Genomic DNA, 8,105 nt, shown 5'->3' with positions numbered 1-8,105 from the left:
GTGTTTTTTAGAACACCATGTGGGTAATCTAAGGCCAATCGCCGACGACTGAAAATTATCAGCTTGTTGTCGTGGGCGAGACGTATATCCTGCGTCCTCCTGAATCCCGCGCCTGCAGGGTAACCAATCAGCCACCGCCTCCCCACAGCTTGCTTCACAGCCGAAAGGTTCTGGGTTTAATTCTTGGGCGGAGTTGAGACTACTGGGTAGTCTCTTTTTTTCTGTGCCCTCTCTCCACCCATAAGTTAGAAAGTACCGGGTCTCAGTCGAGGGTTATGCCAAGTATGTCGAGTTTATATGAGTGAGAAGCTACAGGCATTCCCAGAAAATCATCACAAGAAGTCCAAAGCCCATTCAGGGATTGTAGCGGTTGCGATCACGATTACTGAGCGTGATCAGCCAATTGTTAATTACAAGCGCACACACACACACACACACACACACACACACACACACACACACTCGCATCCACTTACCCCATCCCCCCGACACACTTAAATAAACTGTAATGGGTTTGGTCTAATCGGGAGGGTACTTGCTGGTGATTTTTTTTTTTTTTTTTTTTACAGCAAAGGAGACAGCACAGGGGCACGAAAAAAGGAAACAACAATAAAAAAAGCCCGCTACTCGCTGCTCCTGCAAAGAATCCGAAGAGGTGGCCGAAAGAGCAGTCAATTACGTGAGAAGAGGTGTCCTGATACCTTCCTCTTGAATGAGTTCAAGTCGTAGGCAGGAGGAAATACAGATGAAGGAAGATCGTTCCAGAGATTACCAGCGTGAGGGATGAAAGCGTGAAGATGCTGGTTAACTCGTGCGTAAGGGATTTGGACAGTAAAGGGATGAGCTTGAGTAAAAAGTCGTGTGCGGCGGGGCCGCATGAGGGGGGCAGGCATGCAGTTGGCAAATTCAGAAGAGCAGTCAGCGTGAAAATATCGATGGAAGATAGAGAGGGAGGCAACATGGCGGCGGAATTTGAGAGGTAGAAGACTATCAGTAAGAGGAGAGCTGATGAGACGAAGAGCCTTAGACTCCACTATGTCCAGAAGACCTGTGTGAGTGGAGCCCCCCCACACGTGAGATGCATACTCCATACGACGAGTACAGCTCGTGATCAGACAGTGATGAATTACACACACACACACACACACACACACACACACACACACACACACACCAGCACTCCACCCCATCCTACACCCGACACATGAACATGAGTACTGGGCAGTGGTGGGCACCGATCACTTTTTTGCTGTTCCGATCCCCGATCATCCGATCACTTTGGGCAACTGATCCGATTCCGATCATCCGATCATTTTTTAAGTACTGCTGTTCCGATTAATCATTCTGATTATTAAAACTCATAATGATAGTTATTATTTTTTTTTATAAAATAATGAAAAAAAACATTATTTTAGGCGTTCTCTACATATTGATTTCAAATAAGTAATAAGTTAATTATTTGCTTATAAATATTTTTTTTCCTCTTTCTTTTGGTATATAGGACATGGTAAAGAAAAAAAAGTTATCTTAAATTCTTATTTTAGCCATTTATTTAAGTCTACCCTTTTCATTCAGTTTATGAAAGTATGGAAAAATAATTATGTTCTCTATTCTAACTATTGACGTTAATGACTTAAAAATTACGTCACCAAAACAGCAGCCGCCCGGCACGGATGAGACAGACTCCGTCCCTCCGTCGTGCGCCTTTCCCTGACAAACATGGCCAGCATTAACCACGACTTATTGATTGCTGTCGCTGTGCTTGCTGCTGGAGAAGAAGGGAGCTAGATTAAGGCCCTGTCCCACCAACGCCAGGTACATCTCGAATCACGCCGAATTGGGTTACTTCGGCACGCCCACGGAAAAATCGGCACTGGTCGGCGGTCAACGAGCGCACATCTTTCCACGCCGGCACGCACCAGCTAGCGGCCAAAAAAGCCGCAGTCGACAATAACTTTATCCGAGAGCGGCCCGACAGAATTTTTGATCACGAGATACCGTGCCGACACCGTACAATCTTCTTCATTACCGTGTCTCTGCCGGGCAGGCACCGTGCACGTACCGTCTCTTGCCGGACGCGTATCGGCCTTTATCAGGTCATAATTTCTCCCCCCGGTGTTCTCACGGTGTGAGTACGGTGCCCTAGGAATGCGCACGGCAAATGCCGTTGCGAGTACGGTGTGAGTACAGTGCCCTAAGAATGCGCCCGGCAATGTAAAACGTTTTACTGGCTGGCAGTAGCTGGCAACTCACTGGCCCAGGCTTATATAAAACCGGCCATCATATCCAGGGTTGTGTCCAAAGAGACTATATACGAAGAGATAGTGGTATGTAGTAATTCCCCGGGCGTGCGGAAGTAGCACCATCTATTGCAGCCCACCAAAAACGTCACTTTTCAGGGGTAGCTTTACTATTTTTGAAGTACCTGCCACAGCACCCTATCCAGCCTTTACTTGTTCTTTTCATTATTGTACAATGGTTTACTAATGGGGTAAAGGAAAACATATTTATTCTTACGTTTTATTAGGTATTATCTCCACTATATCAATTTGTTATTTTAGGAATAATATGATGTAGAAAGCATTTGCTAATATATATATATATATATATATATATATATATATATATATATATATATATATATATATATATATATATATATATATATATATATATATATATATATATATATATATATATATATATATATATATATATATATATATATATATATATATATATATATATATATATATATATATATATATATATATATATATATATATATATATATATATATATATATATATATATATATATATATATATATATATATATATATATATATATATATTTGTGTGTGTGTGTGTGTGTAGCAAACATATCCAGTGTTTTAAATACAAGCATAGCATACAACATTCTATGCATGCTAGATTACTATAATGCCTTTGCAACTGTGGTAACCCGGATGTCGCATTGGTCCTGTGTCCCAGGGTAATGGGTTCCCTAGCACCACAGGCTCAAGGGCCAATGCTACGGAGATGAGCACCGAGGCCACCCGCTGCTACAGCGTATGCCCCCAACCGTACCTTTACCTTTTGCAAAATGCTCTTAGCTGAGTAAAAATATCATACTAACTGAACAATTGCCAGATAATGGCAAGCATTGCATACTGTTTGACAGGGCAGAGAACAAAAGCTTCTAAGCATTACAACTGAAATAAACAATGGGAGACACTCAAAGCTTGTTAACTGAACATGACCATATTTATAACAGGCAAAACCAACAATGGTGCGTTATATACAATAAAAACTGTATAAAAATGTTGCAAGGCACATCAATATAAGAGCAAAGCATCATAAAACATGCTGAAATACATGATGGAGGACATCAAGAAGGTAACACATGAATTGTCTTAAATGGAATGCAATAAGTTGGTGGTCCTGGGAGACAGGCGAGCCTGGAGGTGAAAATGGGATGTAGGACACGGTATGATCTCACAAGCTCTGACCTTGGTGTCAGGGTCATGAAGATATTAAGCTCAGTAGGCACAACTATGCAGTGGAGGCACATATGATAAAAGCAAATGAGACAAAATAAGGCAACTCATTGTGTAAGAAAATAGCAGGAAAGTTATGCTGCAGTATGTGACACACCAAATTACAGGGCAGAGAGTGATATGTATTTCATAGGCTACATCAGTAATCATGTAGCATTTATTGCAGGAAGCACACATTAAAATTGGATGTAATAAAATATATGTTTTTAGCACACATTAAAGTTGGATGCAATAAAATCATTTAATATGAAACTCCTTGAACTTGCCAACCAAACAAACCACCCGCTGTCCACCCCCCCCCCCCCACCCCCTTCAAAAAAACATTATTTTTTACATGGTTTATGTGGCATTAGTCAAGAATATCAACTTCCATTACATTTTGTAAAAAAATAATAATAATAATAATATAAAAAAATCATACCTATGTGATTATGTATATCATAAAGCAGAAAAAAAAATTGCATGCTGTAATACAAACAAGATTATTCCTGGAAGCCACATTAATGATGCCAGACACATGATGATAGACACTTATTGTGATGAAATTACATGCTGTATTTCACATTATGAAACCAAGACAAGTGTCACTGCAGCACATATTAGGTAAGGCAGACACCAAAAGCTTGCTACCTGAACAAGATTAAACATAACAGGCAAAATCCACAATAATGTATTGCGTACTGTTGGGTAGGGAAGAGAACAAATGCTTCCAAGCATTACACCTGAAATAAACAATGGCAGATATTCAAAGCTTGTGAGCTGAACAAGATCTGATTTATAACTGGCAAAACTAACAATGGTGCATTACATGCGATATCTGGCAGGGGATTCCTTGCATTACAACTGGAAAGCGGCAGACACCTAAAGCTTGCTAACTGAACAAGATCTGATTTATAACAGGCAAAACCAACAATGGTGCATTACATGTGATATCTGGCAGGGAAGATAAATGATTCCTTGCATTACAACTGGAAAGTGGCAGACACCCAAAGCTTGTTAATTGAACAAGATCTGATTTATAACAGGCAAGACCAACAATGGTGCATTACTTTCAATATTTGGCAAAGTATATGGAAACAAATTCTTGGCGAAACAAGAGTAATACTAAATAATAGCAACTCCCACGAAGTATCTCTTGTTTTCACAAAGCCTGTGCTCTTTGCTGCAGGGCTGTCAGAGTCTGTTTGCTCCAGCCAATATTTACTGAAATACCCCTGAGCCATAAGTGAAGTGTTGAAACTGAAGGCAAGTGAAATACTGTGCTTAGAAATTTATTAGCATTTGGACTTTGATAGTATAAGGCCAGAGCAAACCTCCTCTCTTGTAAGCCATATCTCCTACTAGGCTTAGATCTTGGCATCTTGCCGCATGTTGAACCTGACCTTAGAAAAATCCACCCTTATTGGATCTAAAAAATTGCTGGCTCTGGGCAAAAACTGCCCAGGAGTTGTAACAGCCTGGGCTTTGAGCTGCCTTGCCTCCCGGCGCAGACGGCAGACTGTTGTGTGCAGCAATTTTCACTTTTCATGTCTGAAAATACATGCAAAAATATTTAATCACAATTAATCACAATTCTAAATAATAAAATATGTGCATGTAATTGCATTATTTTCAGTGCTATTAGGACAGTGAATCTAACCATTGACATTATGTCTGCACGCCAGTTTCGATGGAAAGCTTCACTTAGATTGCCTGAGAGTAATATTTTCAGAAGAGATGGGGGAAAGGATACAACTGGAAACTTTTGACAGATATAGTGTCAAGATCTACAAGCACCCATTTACCATATATATCTTTGATGTTCAGTCCATACTAAAATATTTGTCAATGTGTTGCCACACTAAAAATCTAAAAATTCCCTGTTTCTGCAATGTTAGTCATACCTAAGCCCTGCTAAACCATCCAAGTGAATCAAGAATGAGTTCCGGGGGGCAGCATGAGCCAATACTAAATGGCGCCACTATAAAAAAAATTGCCTGCATCATGACGGGCCTGGGCCGACCGCCAGGCCCCTGAAGAAAACCTACCGGCGCTATAGGCGGGTGGGGGGGAAAAAAAAAGGATCACATCAGAGGAATGGACAAAGGTTTGTTAGTGGCACTTCAAGGTTATGCTACCTCTTCAAAGATCGGCTAATCATGGTTTAAAGTGGAACAGGATAAATAAGAAACAGGTAGGTATCTGTGGACACTACTATTACTATCAATTGCCAGCCTATGGCAAAATTTCAACCTATGCTATCAAGAACATAAGACCCATGTGCTGATCACTCAACTAATCGTAACGGTACTACAGCCATAGAAACATAATAAAGAGTTTAAATATATTATTCAAAATGTCAACCTTTTTACATACTTTTTTTTAAAGATATGTTGCCTACTGGTGTAACAGTTAAATATTGAACTCAATTTGTATGCAAAGATGTGAAGTATGTTATTAAGCTGTAATGTTTCCAACACATTAGTTGTGATTAAAGCAACACGGAATAGTAACTAAAGAGGAAAAATTATGACTGAGAACAAGAGGTTCCTTACTATATTGTGGTGAGCTTGATGGCCGAGTCGAGTTTCCTCCAACCCCATCAAGTTCACACCCTGTTGAGATGCAATTTTTTAATCAAAGTGAAAAATGGATGCAAATGGTCACTAAAATTAGTTATTATGCTTGGTGTCACAAATTCGGGCAAATAATTTAGGGAAGGACTCCCGGACTTGGCGTCGCTGATGAGGTAAATGATTTCGTGCACTCATTGGGCTATATTATATACATTGTTATAATGTGTATTCTTGTCTTGTTACTATATATTACCTACTGATAATGGAAATACATGTCAGGATTAATCATCAAATACAAGGAAAAAAGAATCATGTATGGAAATTGTGAACTTTTAAGTTCATGTAACAAACAAGGTTTATTATACACAATAAGGTTGGATACTTCAGATGTAGAAGATTTTTGGATATAACATCACTCCCTTCCTCCATATTGGTTATTTAAAGCAAGGGTTGACTACAGCTGATTATTATTTGCGGCAGGTTTCATGACACTTTTTTTTAGTGCAAAGCATCTGGAAATCAATGATCATTATAAGGAATACTTCTCATGAGTAGCTACTAAAACTTGACAACCTAGAAGGATGCACCATCAGAATGTAAAGGATAGATAATATAAGACATAGCTACATTGGTGGATTCAAGGGGGGCCCAGGGGGCCTGGGCCCCCCCCATGGTCCTGAGTGATACAGGAAAACTAGCTCAAAAGCGCGCTGCGGCTAAAACAATGCTTTGGCACAAAGTCCAGGCCGTTATACCCATTGATTTAGGTCAGTCCACCAGTTTTTCAAGACCAGGACTGCCGAGAATGGCTAATCGGTAATGCTAATGCTCCTTCCACCCGCAAAAAGTCTGACGTCCCCCTCCAAACCCATTTCCTGGATCTGCACCCAAAGACATACCGTAACATAGTTCAGTGATCATGGAAAAAAAAAATGTGAAGACAATCAATATCCAATCATTTCAGGATACACAAATCAGCATCCATATGAAGGAATTCTACAACTTAAAAGTGATGTTGAGCAGGGCATGTGTTAAGTGACTTGCACAATCTATTTTGTGAAGTCATAATTAGATTAATAACACAACAATCAACAAACACTAGATGAAGTATTCATACCAAAATCAGTACATGGAGCTGGTGCACTGCAATGGGGAGCACATTCCTGCAGCTCAGCAAGAGGGTTGGATGCTGCCATGTACTTCAGGGGGTGGCTAAATGTCTTCACCCTTGGCCTCTTTCTTGGACTCTCCCCTTCAGCTGCCACATTCCCTTGGATGATATCGAACGTGTTCGGATCTGTTGGGATGTGGTTGTGTTAGATGTGGAATAACATACAACAGTGGAACATGGAAGGAAAGAGTATGTCCACACGGTAAAATACAGAGATGAGGATTGCACTGCATTAGTTAAGTGATTACAAGATGTAAATTGAAATTATTTGGATACTGAAAGGGTGTACGGGGACAACTGGGTGAGAAGGGAGAGAGCTGCAGATTTTGATGTTATATAGCTAGTTACACCAATGAAGACATAGGACATACACATTCAGAAAGACCACAATTTTGGCTGCTAGACGGAAAAACACTAGATGTCAAAGTGCCAGGACACTGAAGGAATTAATAATGAGAAAAGCAATAATAATTAATGAGTATAAATATATTTCTGATATTTTATACTACTATACATTTCAGCGGCGGACAAACGCTGTTTTTCGCAAATATCTCCTAAACGAATCGTTGGATCAGTATGACATTTCAGCACACTACAGTTAACATCCGGACCTAATTTATGGCTAACATACCACGATACTATATGTGTTATGTGAGGAGTTTACTCGTGGAAAATAACACAAACCCGACGAGTCATGTTGACGCATTCGAAGGAAAGTGTGCCCCCCCCCCAACACCCTCCCAAACTATTCCTAACCACAACTACTTCTCCCCCTTCTCGCTCTCATTGTCCTTCCTCTTCTCCCCCTAGCTCCTCGCCT

The 8,105-nt window shown here is 40.2% G+C and overlaps 1 long non-coding RNA gene across 1 annotated transcript; it reads right to left on the bottom strand.

The window, feature by feature from the left end:
* Nucleotides 1-4,955: 4,955 nt before the first annotated feature.
* Nucleotides 4,956-7,422, bottom strand: LOC127007991 (uncharacterized). The gene is made up of 3 exons (XR_007760728.1): nucleotides 7,232-7,422; nucleotides 6,094-6,153; nucleotides 4,956-5,089 (listed from the first exon to the last, which is right to left on the bottom strand). It is a non-coding gene; the product is annotated as an uncharacterized LOC127007991 (long non-coding RNA).
* Nucleotides 7,423-8,105: the final 683 nt, after the last annotated feature.

This window comes from Eriocheir sinensis, chromosome 4 (genome assembly GCF_024679095.1).
Source record: "Eriocheir sinensis breed Jianghai 21 chromosome 4, ASM2467909v1, whole genome shotgun sequence".
Classification (NCBI taxonomy): Eukaryota; Metazoa; Arthropoda; class Malacostraca; order Decapoda; family Varunidae; genus Eriocheir; species Eriocheir sinensis.
This window is presented reverse-complemented; position numbering and strand designations above follow the sequence as displayed.